The sequence below is a fragment of the Dromiciops gliroides genome, chromosome 5, assembly GCF_019393635.1.
Source record: "Dromiciops gliroides isolate mDroGli1 chromosome 5, mDroGli1.pri, whole genome shotgun sequence".
Taxonomy (NCBI): Eukaryota; Metazoa; Chordata; class Mammalia; order Microbiotheria; family Microbiotheriidae; genus Dromiciops; species Dromiciops gliroides.
In genome coordinates, this window is record NC_057865.1 from 241,917,251 (window position 1) to 241,931,744 (window position 14,494).

Below are 14,494 nucleotides of genomic sequence, written 5' to 3' on the forward strand. Positions count from 1 at the left end.
GAGGGGGAAGGCAATAGGCATTTATATAACATCTACTATGTTCTAGACACTGCTCTAAGTACCTTATCTCACTTGATCCTCACCATAATCCTACAAGGTAGGTGCTATTATTATCCCCATATTACAGATGAGGATAAAGGGGTTAAATAACTTGTCCAGGGTCACACAGCTAGTAAGTGCCTGAAGTTGGATTTGAACTCAGATTTTTCTGATTCTAGGCCCAGAGTTCTATCTACTGTACCTACTAGTTCCTTACATTCATACAGGGTTGGGGAGGGGACACAAAATCATGCTATAATAAATATCCACTGAAGGATGTTTAGCCTGGCTAAAGTAAGGCTTGGGGTGTGGGGTGGGCATAATCTGGTCTCCAAATATTTGAGGGATGGACATATACAAAACCTTATTCTGATGGACCTACAGAATGGAATCAGGGACAATGGCAGTTACAAAGAGGCAAATTGCAGTTCGGTCTAAAAGTAATTAAATGAGAAAGAATTACCTAGCAACTTTAGCTATAAGAAATGCAATGGGTTTCCTCTTCAAAAGACGGTGATATGTCCAACCATTCTGGAGAGCAATTTGGAATTATGCCCAAAGGGCGATAAAGCTGTGCATACTCCTTGACCCAGCAATACCACTTTTAGGTCTTTTTCCCAAAGAAATCATGGAAAGGGGAAAGGGACCCACATGTACAAAAATATTTATAGCTGCTCTTTACGTGGTAGCAAGGAATTGGAAGTTGAGGGGGTGCCCATAAATTGGGGAATGGCTGGACAAGTTGTGGTATATGAATACAATGGAATACTATTGTGCTGTAAGAAATGATGAGCAGGAGGAGTTCAGAGAAACCTGGAGGGTCTTGCGTGAGCTGATGATGAGTGAGATGAGCAGAACCAGAAGAACACTGTACACAGTATCATCAACATTGAGTGTTGATTTATTGTGATGGACTATATTCTTCTCACCAATGCAATGGTACAGAAGAGTTCCAGGAACTCATGATAGAAAAGGATCTCCAAATCCAAGGAAAAAAAAAAGAACTGTGGAGTATAGATGCTGAATGAACCATACTATTTCTTTTGTTTTTGGTGCTGTTTTTTTTTTTTTCTATTCTGAGGTTTTTCATCATTGCCCTGATTTTTTCTCTTATAATAGGACTAATGCAGAAATAGGATTAATGTTATTATGTGTATATATATATGTGTGTGTATAGATATATATCTATATATATGTATATGTATATAGATATATAGATATAACCTATATCAGATTACCTGCTGTCTAGGGGAGGGGGGAGGGAGGGAAGGGAGGGAGAAAAATCTGAAATTGTAAAGCTTGTATAAACAAAAGTTGAGAACTATCTTTACATGTAATGGAAAAAATAAAATACCTTATATGTTAAAAAAAAAAAGATGGTGATATGAATCTCCCATCTTTGGAGACCTTTGCCTTATCAGAGATGACCTCATCTATGGGTTAGATGAGAGATCTGTCTAAGGTCCTTCTGAACGCTGATTCTACGATGACTAGAGGACCTGACAAGTCCATTCTATGATTCTAAGTGTGAGCCTTGGGAAGGTCCTTGGTCAGAATTCCCGCTCCTACTAATTGAGTTTTAATGTTGTTTGATCAAGAAGCCACAGCCAGGCTAAATTAAATTAATACGGGAAGAACATGAAGAAATGGAAGAGGTTTTGGTACTTTTAGCAACTTAAACTTATAGCAGTGAAATCCACTGGGGGTGTTGTCAAGGTCAACCTTCTACAAAATTAGGAGCATCTGGAAGTAGTGTTGTTCTTATTCCAACCCTCCCCAACTCCTTCCCATCTCTAGTTGCTTGCTTAATCTTAACCACATTCAAATTTTCCTCTGATTTGCTTTAGGGAGTTTATAGAGTCAGAGGTCCCCCATTTTAATTTTCCCATGGAAAGCCCAGGAGATTTTTGGTGAGCGTGGACCTCATTCTGTCTAGAAAGAAAAACATCAGAAAAGAGGCCCTTATGCTTTGCTTATTTCGCAAGCATCCCCCTTAAATCTGTCACTCCTTGTTACCCAAGGAACAGGATAGGATGCTTTGAGTAATTACAGTTATGCAAATACTGCTTGACTTCTTATATAGTGACTTCTTTACGAACAAACCAGAGATGAACCCATAAATCAAGTAACAAGACATTTAATTAGGATAGAGTATCAAAGTAAATTACATGGGACTATGAAGTAGTGGAATCTTTACCTGCCCCTCATACAAAAGGTACAACCTCCCGAGGACTCCCATTCTGTTGGGAGAAGGCACACGCTCCCCAGACCACTCCCATTCTTCATTTAAAAAAAAAAAAAAGGGAGCAGCTAGGTGGCGCAGTAGATAAAGCACTGGCCTTGGATTCAGAAGTACCTGAGTTCGAATCCGGCCTCAGACACTTGACACTTACTAGCTGTGTGACCCTGGGCAAGTCACTTAACCCCCATTGCCCCGCAAAAAAACAAACCAAACAAATAATAAAAAAAAAGATTGCATCATACCTAGTACATTTCCTACCATCACAGCATATTCATGTGTCTGATGATAAACAAAAACTCTGGTAGTCATTTATCTCCTTGTTTATGTGATTAATGCCAGAGGGGATAGAGATTTGTAAAGAAGTCTGACCGCTCTAAAGAGATGAGAGACGTTATCTTTCAGCACAAGCTGAGGAACATTGAAGGGGTGGACAAATATTCTGTCTGGATTTCTCACAAGGCAAGAAAGGTGTGCTATAAAAGTTGTATCTCCCAGGCAAGTACAGGCTTCCAATAAACAGGAGGACATATAAACATAAACTATAATTTATGTGCCTCCAGATCTAACAGACAAATAAGCCTTTGAAGGGGAAGGGAAACACATTTATTAAACACTTACTATGTGCTAGGTACTTTATTTGATGCTCACGACAACACTGTGAGGTAGGTGCAATTATTATCCTCTTTTTACAATTGAGGCTGACAGAGGTAAAGTGACTTTCCTGGGGTCATACAGCTAGTAAGTATCTGAAAATGGGTTTGAACTCAAATCTTCCTAACTTCAAACCCAGTGCACCACTTTAGCAACCTTTGAGGCAAATGAGAGTCTGGGGAAAGATAAACTTATTGAAAGAGGCAACCTGATGGGGCAGCTGGGTGGCACAGGGGATGAAGCATTGGTCCTGCATTCCAGAGGATCCGAGTTCAAATTTGGCCTCAGACACTTGACACTTACTAGCTGTGTGACCCTGGACAAGTCACTTAACCCTCATTGCCTCACAAAAAAAAGAAGCAACCTGAACCAACCTCCCTTTTGCTGGCAGCATCATGCGAGGTGACCTTAGGGAATCCAGAGGATACATAAGTTCTAGACCCCATCTCTCCATTCCATGTCCTTATATAGATTCATGGAATTTGACCTGGAAGGGACCTCATTTTCCATCTAGTTCTCGTATATGTGAAAGGAATCCCCTCTGTAACATGCCTGACAAGTAGAGCTTCATCCTAGATATAAAGATGTCCAAGATGGGGAAACTCATCACCTGTACAGACAGCCCACTCTACTTTTGGACTGTTCTAATTCTTACTAAACTTGAATTTATCTTTTTGCAACTTTAACCCATTGCTTTTGGTTCTGTTCTCTGGAGTCAAACAGAAAAATGTCCAATCTATCCTCCATATGGCAGACTTTCAAATACTTGGAGATAGTTATCATGTCTCCCATGAGTCTTCTTTTCTTCTCCAGGCTAACCATGCCTATTTCAATCAACAAACATTTGTTAAGTGCCTACTATGTGCCAGGCATTGCGGTAAACACCAGACATACAAAAAGGGGCACAAGATATCCCCAGCCCTTAAAGAACTTGCAATCTAATGCCTATTTTCCTCAATTTATATTCATTTGGTATGGACTCAACACCCTTTACCATGCTGATTGATCTTCTCTTAATATTCCCTGGCTTATCAATAGCCTTCTTAGGCCGTGGTGCCTTGAACTCAACATGGTACTTAAGTAAAAGTGAGAGCAGAGCACAGTGGGACTCTCACCTCCCTCCTATTCCTGGAAGCTTTGTTCCACTTAATGTAGTGATTGTATTAGCCATTTCATGCTGCTGAACCACACTGCCAATTCATATTGAGCTTGTAGTCTGCTAAAAACCCCAAAATGTTTTATAGAAAAGCTGTTCTCTAACCATGCCTTCTCTTTTACTTGTGAAATTGATTTTTTATGCCTAAGAGCAAGACTTTACATTTATCTCATTTTATTAGATTCAACTCAATACTTAGTTTAGCTTAGTGTCTGGCATGTAGTAGGTGCTTAATAAATGTTTATTGATTGAATGTTCTAGACTGTCAACATCCCTTTGGATCCCGACTCTGTCATCCTGCATATTAGCTACCTCTCTCAGCTCTGTGTCATTGCAAATTTGATGAATGTTACATCCATACATTTTTATTCAAGCCATTGATTAAAAAAAGTTAAATACAATTATTACAGCTAAACCAAAAGTTATAAGTGAGAAGGCTCTGAATATTTCAGCCTTGTCTGTGTCCTGGTCAAGCCAAAGTGACATTCCATTATTTGTTATAAAAATAAAGCTTTGGGTTGACAGTTCATGTACTCCTGTTATGTTCCACTTTGCTATGGTGATAAATATAGGAAGTATCTACTCCATTTTCCTTTATATTTGCAACTTTTTTGCCTGTGGAAATCCTGTTGCCTCAATTTTTGCCTTGGCTTCAACTGTAGGCATGTCTGTATTTGACACAGGTCTTACACTGGAATGTCCTTTGTTAATGATGAGGTCAACCTAAAGAAGGGGAGAGTGTAGATTAAGGACTGATAGGCTAGAATACCTAGCCTTCCTGCACTTTTAAAAAAATATGAGTTTTCCAGAAACGATAATGAAAAGTACAAGTCTGTATTGAAACATTTTCTTCTCTCCCCCCAAAGTCAGGCCATTTCATGAACTGCTGGTTTTGTATTATCTGCAGATTGCTTTTTCAATTTCATTTTTATCTACAGTTTATAGATTGTGAATCAGACCATGCCAAGTTAGAGGAGATAGCTATCAAGGTAGATGCCAGGTGGCTTTGTTTTCTTTCCTTTCTTACACAGAGCGATGACCTTATGAGATTAAGGTGAAGTTATTGAAAGTTACCTACTTCTTGGCATATATAAGATTTGCCTCATGCCTCTGTGTGGCTTCCGCAAAACTGCTGACAGCCCCATCTCCAGGAACAGGGGAGAAACTAGAACTTGAGAGAGTTGCCCTCTGTCCTGAGACAAGGAATGGGTTTGGGATGGGTAAGGAAAGAAATGGTAAACCATTCCAGTATCTTTGCTAGGAAAATCCCATGGACAGCATTGAAATGGTGAAAGGGATGACATTGGGAGATGAACCTCTAGGACAGAAAGGCCTAGCATGCTATGGTCCATGGGGTAAGGAAGAGTCAGACACAACTGAATGACTGAAGGACAGCAACAGCTAAAAGGGAAAAAAGGTCAAAGTTGTCAAGTAAAATGCATTGGTGAACCTTTCTGCATGCGTCTTTTGACAACCGAGATAGTAGAGGAAAGACTTTTGCCATACAGAGAAGCACCTTTCTTGGGTGGGGTACAATGGCCAGGGGGTAATCAAGGAATAAATGGTTATTGTTAGTAGGGTTCTTCTGCCAAACATGCTTGGTACGGGCTGCTCTGAAATTTACTATATTATAAATTCCTTGAGGTAAGAGCTGTGGATGTCCCTTTAGCACCTAGGATAGTGATGTGCACATTATAGACCTTTAATGGTTGTTGAATGTATGATCAAAGGAGGAAGAAGTCTAGAGAGCCTTTCAATTATTTAATCAATAAACATTTATTAAGCATCTACTGTATGCCAGGCACTATGATAAATGCAAGGGATAAGAAAGAGGCAAAAACCAATTTTTGCCCTCAAACTTATAATCTAATGGGGGGATACACAAATGAAGACTAACCCCTGAAAATTTAGTCCATAACTGTCTTTTCTTTTTTTGTTTACATGTTATGTACGACAAACTAATTAGATTCTGCTTTTCAATGCTGTATTATATGTTGTGACAGTTCATAGTACTATAGATTTAGAGTTGGAAGGGGTCCTGGAGGCCAATCCCTTTGTTTCACAGAAGAGGAAACTGAGGCACAGAGATGTTAAGCGATTTACCTGGGGTCACATAATTAGTAAGTGTCTGGAGTAGAATTTAACCTCAGGTCTTCCTGACTCCAAATTCAGTACCCATTCCTCTATGCCCCATCAGAAATGATTTTTATTTTCTATGTACTATCACATACTGTCTTCCATTTTATAGATGAAGAAATTGACTCAAAAATGTGATTTATTTAAGGTCATAAAGCCAAACCCAATTTCATCTGAGAATAGACTCTATAGCTTTTTATTTCTAGCTCAGTGCTCAATTCACAAGACCAACACCATCTTCACATACTTCCAGGATAAGAGATTTCTTCAGGGTGGGTACTCCCTCTGTCAATGCAAATCTAGTTAGTAGATTGCCATTGTGAGTTGCTGTGGCCAAAAACATTTGATCATTTGTTATATAATAACAATAATAATAACCCCATATTAGTGCTTTAAGGTTTGCAAAGCACTTTATGTAGCTTATTTCATTTGATCCTCATAACAACTCCATGAGGTCTAGAGCTACTAACACATCCATTTTCTTTTCTTTTCTTTTCTTTTCTTTTCTTTTCTTTTCTTTTTTTTTTCTTTTCTTTTCTTTTCTGGGCAATGAGGGTTAAGTGACTTGCCCAGGGTCACACAGCTAGTAAGTGTCAAGTGTCTGAGGCTGGATTTGAACTCAGGTCTTCCTGAATCCAGGGCCAGTGCTTTATTTACTGTGCCACCTAGCTGCCCCAACATGTCCATTTTCAAGTGATGTGCTCAGAGTCACACACTTGAATTGAACTCAGGTCTTCTGAAGTCCAAGTGCAGCATCTTACCCAGTATGTCCCATGGTAACCTAGAGTAAAATCTGGCAAGAAGCCAAGGTTAGATCTTAGATGAGACACTGCTCGTTGTCAGACCATTCCTATCATGGCAGTAATGATAAAAATTTGAATGAAGGATGAAAAATCATTTATTGAGGGCATACTGTTGGCCAGGCTCAGTGCTAAGCACTGGAGATACAAATAACAAGACAGTCTTTGCCCTCAAGGGAGTTTAATTTCTATTGGGGAAAGACTTAAATGACCTGGAAAAGGGATAGAGGGGTGAGGGCAGGGCACAAAGTAACCGGAGGCATGCTTTGGAAATGGCAGGAAAATGGTGTGGTGGCTTGGTTTGGGGCAAGAAAAGGCAAAAGCTTTCTTATCAAAACCTAAGGTATTTCTAGGGTCAAGGTTCTAGTGTGCTGGGGTGAATATTGGGTATATACTTCAAGAAACCAGGGGTACCTATTCTTTTTTTTCATAAATAAGTATATATAAATGATTTATACAAATCATGGGCTTCCCTTAAGGATCAAATGAGGTAATATTTATAAGGTGTAGTGCTTGGCACACGGTGCTTAATAAATGCTTATCATGGGGGCAGCTAGGTGGCGCAGTGGATAAAGCACTGACCCTGTATTCAGGAGGACCTGAGTTCAAATCCAGCCTCAGACACTTGACACTTACTAGCTGTGTGACCCTGGGCAAGTCACTTAACCCTCATTGCCCCACAAAAAAATAAAATAAATGCTTATCATTTCTTTCCTACCACCCACTTCCCTTAAATGTACCATGAGCACCCATAATATTTAAGTGATAAAAAAGCTTGGCTTTGGCTTGAACTCTATCTGGTATATATTACTACTGCTAACTTTTGATATTTCAAGCAGCGATTCAATATCTGGTAGCTTATACAGATTCTTTCCTTCTTTCTCACACTGGCCATTTTGTCCCAAACTTCAGTATGTGGGTAGGGAGACAAGAAAAGCAAAACCAAGTTGATTTCTTTTGCTTTTAGTTAATAACTTTGGTGTAAAAGTTTTGGTGGGAGATATGATGTGTTATTCACCCATAATTTGAACTTGTCCATTTTTAGTCTTTAAAAGAAATAAGTTACCTTAACCCTTCTACAAAAACAAAGCAAAACAGAACAAACACCCCCTAAAATGGCATGCTGTCACCAGATGGCAATGGGACCTCCATCATATGATTAGAATTTATGGCAGATATTTTGTATGAGGTTCCAATGGTCTTCTCATACATACTAGGACAGCTAGATAGTGCAGTGGATAGAGTGCTAGGCCTGGAGTCAGGAAGATTTATCTTCCTGAGTTCAGATCTAACCTCGGACATTTTTGTGACCTGTGTGACCCTGGGAAAGTCACTCAACCCTATTTGCATCAGCAATTCCTCATCTGTAAAATGAGCTGGAGAAGGAAATGGCAAACCATTTTGCCATCTTTCTTTGCCAAGAAAACCCCAAATGGGGTTACAAAGGGTTGGATATGACTGAAAATGACCGAACTACAAGTCTCATACATATACTTTAAAACCATGAATTTTCTACACTGTATTTATAAATCTATAACTGCCAAAATGGCTAACCTTAAAAATTTAGTACCTATTTGTTCCAAAGTTGTAATTTTTAACAACTTTCAAAAAAGCCCCACATCTCAATTTGGTACTATTTTCACCAACCCTTAACTTTCCCTTTATTTGCCCAGCCTGAATCCTAGGCAATTATAAAATAATATCCATCCTGCAATGCTACACATGGTAGAAGCTAAATAAATGACTGGGGAACAAATGAATGGATTAATGAAAGAATTTCAGTTTTTAGCATGTAACAAATTTGAAAGCATAATAGAGGAGGTGCAGCATATGGCATGAAGCTATTCTATTGGAGTGCTGGAGATATGGATTTGTATTGAAATTCGATATTGTTATAAAGCTCTTGCATGGAAGGCAAACATACCATATATGGAATGGACTGTCTCAGGAGGATTCTGTCCTTGGAAGTGTTTAAGCAGAGGTTATTGCTGATGATATTCTTGCCTTGGCTGGAGGTTGTGTTAAATGACCTTTAAGGTCTTTTCCAACTCTACCTATGATTCTACAGACTTCCCTGACTTCCTTGGTCCCTGATGGTTTGTTTTTGTTTTTGTTTTGTTTTTGGTGAGGCAATTGGGCTTAAGTGACTTGCCCAGGGTCACACAGCCAGTAAATGTTAAGTGTCTGAGGCCGGATTTGAACTCAGGTCCTCCTGAATCCAGGGCCAGTGCTTTATCCACTGTGCCACCTAGCTGCCCCCTCACTTGTGTATTTGTATTTCCAGCACTTAGTACAGTGCCTTGCACCATACTGATAAATGGTAATAAAGGTCTTAAAAATGCCTTTCCATTTATTAATTCAATTAGAATGAGCAATGTTCCTTCACTGAGAGACTCTAACTGGAAAGGGTTATAATATTTAACAACAATAACGGCAATAACAATAATTTATGATGATAATTTATTATTTTATTAATAAATCCAATGTCAAGTTTACCTGAGTGCCGTCCTGTAGTTCAGGGAATATCAAAATATTCTATGGATGTCTCTCTGTGGGGGATGATGGCAGAAAATGGCTCCTGAGTTATGTCTGTAGATAGATTATGATGTCCAGGGGCATAGGCCTAGCTATTGCAAGATTCTTTTTTTTTTTTAATTTTTTTTTTAGTGAGGCAAATGGGGTTAAGTGACTTGCCCAGGGTCACACAGCTAGTAAGTGTGTGTTAAGTGTCTGAGGCCGGATTTGAACTCAGGTACTCCTGACTCCAGTGCCGGTGCTCTATCCACTGTGCCACCTAGCTGCCCCAATTGCAAGATTCTTAATAGCTATCCATGCATCCATAAAGGACTTGGTAGATATTGCTTGAGATTTTCCTTGGCATCCTCAAAATCAATGCCATAGTGATCGATCAGGAGGGTAGTCAAAGCCTCTCTTTTATTTCCGCTTTGAGAGGGATAGTTTACTTTATTTACCAGGTGAGTTATTTTTTTTTTTTACCTTGGATCTACCCAGAGGCACAGGCAAGCCAGTATTGAAGAAAGTGCTGCTGACAGCAGGTTCATCTCACTGCCCAAATACAGGCAGGTAATCAGCTTCTCCCCTGGTTCAGGCCCTCATCAGCTCTTACCTGGACCATTATAATGCCCCCCCCCCCCGATTCCTTGCATCCATTCTCTCCTGTCTGCAATCCTTCCTCCACTCACATGTCCAGCTGATTTTCCTAAAACACAGATGTGACAGTGTCACCCCTCTACTCAGAAATCATTAAGAGTCTTCTAGGATAATATAGAATAATTCTCAGCCTGGCTCAGAAAGCCCTTTATAATTGCCCTCATCTACCTTTTCCTTCTTATTTCATGTTATTCTCTCACACATTTCCCCATCCAGGATAAGCTGGCCTGCTAGCTGTTTAACTTATGCAACATTCCATCTTCTGTGTTCATGTCTTTGAACAGGCTGTATAATGCATTCTCTCCCTTTTCTCCTCAGGTTTACATGTTTACAAATGATCTCTCTCTCTCTCTCTCTCTCTCTCTCTCTCTCTCTCTCTCTCTCTCTCTCTCTCTCTCTTTTTCTCTCTCTCTTTCTCCCTTCCCTCCCCCTTCCATCTCTCAGTTTTTATTACTTTATATTAAAAAAATCTGGACCAATTATTTTATTGGCATGGAATGCTCCCAGTGAGAAGATTCCTACTAATTCAAATCAGCAACTCATCATTTTCAGTGTATTCCTGCCATCTTCTCCTTTGCCTCAAAAGATTACTAACTTCCTTCAAATGTGATCTCAGGTTTACTTGTAAGTTATAAAGGAATTACTGATCTGTCTTGGTGAAGGATTTTTCCCCCCATGCCAGGATTTCCCCATGCTAATTAAATCAGATAAGCTTTCCTGCCTGAAGCTTTTCCTGATTTTCCTCCCCAACCTGAGCTATTAGTGCCCCATCTCCCTCAAATATTTTATATTTTTAAAAGGGGAAGCTAGGTGGTGCAGTGGATAGAGCAACAGACCTGGAGTCCAGAAGCTTCTTCTTCCTGAGTTCAAATCCATCCTCAGACACTTCCTAGATATGTGACCCTGGGCAAGTCACCTAACTGTTTGCCTCAGTTAAATCTGTAAAATGATCTGGAGAAGGAAATGGCAAACCATTCCAGTATCTTTGCCAAGAACCCACCCTCCCCCCCCCCACCCCATTGGATACGACTGAACAACAACAATTTTTTTTTAATTTAGAATTTAACTTTCCCAAATTACATGTAAAAACAAATTTTAACATCGATTTATAAAATTTTGTGCTCCGCATTCTTTTCCTCCCTCCTTCCCCACCCCGCCTTAAGAATTAAAGCAATTCAATATAAGTTATACATGCAAAACATTTCCTCATTAGTTAGGTTGTAAAAGAAAACGGACAAAAAGATTTAGAAAAAGGGACTAACAAAAAATTATGCTTCAATCTGTATTTAGATCCTATCAGTACTTTCTCTGTAGATGGACTGCATTTTTCTTGTTTTTGTTTTTTGGTTTTTTTTAGTGAGGCAATTGGGGTTAAGTGACTTGCCCAGGGTCACACAGCTAGTAAGTGTTAAGTGTCTGAGGTCAGATTTGAACTCAGGTACTCCTGACTCCAGGACCGGTGCTCTATCCACTGCGCTACCTAGCTGCCCCTCCTTTTTTTTTGTTTTTTGTTTTTTAAATTTTATTTATTTATTTATTTGAACTGCATTTTTCAAAAGGCCTTCAGAGTTGTCTTGGATCATTGCATTGCTAAAAATAACTAAGTCATTCACAGCAGATCATCTTACAATATTGCTGTTATTTTGTGTATAGAACATTTCACCTTGCATCAGCTCTTCTACGTTTTTTCAGGTTTTTCTGATAGTCTCCTGCTTATCATACAAAAACAATTAAAAAAAAATCTAGACCTATGATTTCATCAGAGTAGGGAACTCCCAATGCAATTGGGCTTAAGTGACTTGCTCAGGGTCACACAGCTAATAAGTGTCTGAGACTGGATTTGAACCCAAATCTTCCTGACTCCAAGTCCAGCCCTCCATCTGCTGTTCCTGGTGTGGAAAATTCCTCCACCAAACTAGATCAGCAATTCATTTATTACAATTTGAGAGAACTGACAGCTAATGTGTGTTAGAGGTAGGATTTGAACTCAGGTCTTCCTGGATTCTAGGCCAATTCTCTATTCAGTCAAGTGACTCTAAGTCAAATACATTTTCCCCATGAGAACAATATTATGGATTTACATATATTCTTATCTATGGGCTTCCTGCCCACCTTTAAAAAAATGACTATAAACATATTCAATTATTTAGTTAACACACAAAAGGCATCCAAAACCAGTTGAACGAATGAGCTATTAATGGCACAGCTATACATTGTATAATATAAAGCTCTATTAAGTACATAAAATAGATTTAATAGGGCAATATAATAATCTAACATAGACATTTACATTTAATATGAGCTTAGGTTGAAATCCCAGCTCTGCTATATCCTACCTACATGACATTGAGCAAACCCCTTTATCTCTCCAGGCCTCAGGTTCTTGATTTCTTTTTTAAATTTTTTTCTTTTTGTGGGGCAATAAGGGTTAAGTGACTTGCTCAGGGTCACACGGCTAGTAAGTGTCAAGTGTCTGAGGCCGGATTTGAGCTCAGGTTCTCCTGAATCCAGGGCCAGTGCTTTATCCACTGCACCACCTAGCTTCCCCCTAAGTTTCTTGATTTCTAAAAGGAAGGGTTAGACTAGATGACCCTGGAGATTATCCAGCTCTAGCATCCCTGTGACCTCTGACAAAAGAGTGTCCTTCACTAACACTTTTCCCAACCCCTCTTAATTCTATATATACTTGGCATATCTTTACTTTTTTGTTTTGTTTTGTTTTGGGTTTTTTTGCAGGGCAACAGGGGTTAAGTGACTTGCCCATGGGCACACAGCTAGTGTCAAGTGTCTGAGGCTGGATTTGAACTCAGGTCTTCCTGAATCCAGGCCGGTGCTTTATCCACTGCGCCACCTAGCTGCCCCACATATCTTTACTTTTCTATATCACATATCTCTGTATATGATGTTCTTCCCAGTAAGAAGTTAACTCCTTGAGGATGAAGGGGAGGGTTAGGGAAGGGAAAGGGAAGAGGGAAATATCAGCTGTTATTCCCGGGCCTGGACTCTACCATGGCCCCAGGAAAAGTCCTCTTCATAAAACTCATCATCTGGTGAGGTTACATCAGCTGTGGTACTCACACTTCATCAGTATCCTGCCCCTCTGATTGGAGCCAAGAACTCTTCTCAAAGCCTTCACTGTAAGAGGACTCCCGGACCAACCTCTCTTCATTACCAACCAGTTTCCACTCCTTGGACACCTTCCATAATGCCTTCCCCTCTTTCTTTCCCAGCCTCATTCGCTTTTTCAACTTCCTTTTGTGTGTTGTCTTCACCATTTGATTGCAACTCTTTGAGGGAAGGGCCTGTCTTTTTCATATTTGTGTCCCAGCATTTAGCACAGTGCTTAGAACACAGTAGGTGCTTAATAAATGTTTATTGACTGATTGAATTAAGGGCATAGACTGTTTCATTTGTCTTTGTAACCCCCAATGCCTAGTTCAGTGCCTGGCACATAGTAGGTGCTTAATATATGTTTATTGATCATTTGTAGTACTTTAAGACTTACAAATGTTTTCCTCTTATTAAATCTTCTACATAGGTTATCCCCTTTTTATGGATAAGGACATTTAAATAATTGGTCAAGGTCACAGAGCTAGAAACTTTTGGAATATAAGATTCCTGCCTCCAAATTCAAGGTGCCCTTACAGTATACTAGGCTGTCCCTGAGAGTAACAAATTGTATTGGCCAAAGTCCTTACCTTACTTCTTTGTTTTTCCTGTCTTACTTTTCTTTATTTCTTTATATATTTACTCACATTCACACATTTCTTTATTTATATATCCTCTCACATCTATATATTTACTTACGTTTGCTCACGTTTATATATTTATTTATTTGCTTGCATTTATTTATTAATTCACTCACCTCTACATGTACTTATATATTCACTTATGCTCATGCATTTATTTTATATCTATTCAGATTCATGCCTTTATTTTTATACACTTACATTTATATAGTTACTACTTTATATATTTATAACATTTATATGAAATAGACATTTTATCTAAATATTTAAATATTGACTACTTTACTGCTCTTCATACATTTACTACTTTTTTCCTTCTACTCAGAAGGTAAAGTTGTAACACCACTAGTCAGTCAGTCAATAATAATTTATTAAGTGCTTACTATGTGCTGGGGACTGTGCTAAGAATTGGCGATATAAAGAAAAGAAAACCTGGATCCTGGCTCTACAGAAGATTATATTCTAATGAGATAGACAACACACAAATATGTGGGTACACCAAAACTACATAAAATGGATGGGAGGTAACCTTGGAGTGAAGGGACTAGCA

General features: G+C 39.1%; 1 protein-coding gene across 1 annotated transcript in view; it reads left to right on the forward strand.

Moving 5' to 3' along the window:
* Nucleotides 1-14,494, forward strand: part of MYRFL (myelin regulatory factor like) — a 150,272-nt gene that overhangs the window by 77,419 nt on the left and 58,359 nt on the right. The gene's annotated exons all lie outside the window — the stretch shown is intronic.